A 557-nucleotide genomic window follows, 5' to 3' on the forward strand; every position below is an offset into this window, starting at 1 on the left:
TGTTTAATACTCTATCTGCACAACAAACAGAACTATTAGTAACTATAGAAGTATCCAAAACCCACCATGAGCATTTTAACTTATTCTCTGATAGCAAATATGTTGTTAATGCTATTCAAATTTTAGAATTAACTGGTCTGATTTCCCTCACCTCCACTATTACTAAATATTTACAATGCTTACAAAAACTTTTCTGAGACAGAAAAGATCCTTTTTTTATTGGGCATGTTCGGGTCTGGGGAGATAGCTCAGTCGGTAGAGTGCTTGCCTTGTAAGCACAAGGCCCTGGGTTCGATCCCCAGCACCCCCCAAAAAAAAAAGCCTCTTATTGGGCATGTTCGGGCTCATACTGGCCTCCCAGGTCCTCTAAGTTTACACAATGATTTAACAGACACGGCCACCAGAGACCTATACATCTTTAATACGCTTGAAAATGCAAAAACTTTTCATTCCAAATTTTACGTAAATGCTTCCACTCTATGTACACGCTATAAAATTACTAAGGCAACAGCTCGGGACATAGTCAAGTCTTGTGCTAAATGTGCTACATTTATTCC

General features: G+C 38.8%; 1 non-coding gene across 1 annotated transcript; it reads left to right on the top strand.

Annotated features, from left to right (window-relative positions):
* Window positions 1–237: 237 nt before the first annotated feature.
* Trnat-ugu (transfer RNA threonine (anticodon UGU)) lies at window positions 238–311 on the top strand. Its single transcript has one exon. It is a non-coding gene; the product is annotated as a tRNA-Thr (tRNA).
* Window positions 312–557: the final 246 nt, after the last annotated feature.

Source organism: Sciurus carolinensis, unplaced genomic scaffold (genome assembly GCF_902686445.1).
Source record: "Sciurus carolinensis unplaced genomic scaffold, mSciCar1.2, whole genome shotgun sequence".
NCBI lineage: Eukaryota > Metazoa > Chordata > Mammalia > Rodentia > Sciuridae > Sciurus > Sciurus carolinensis.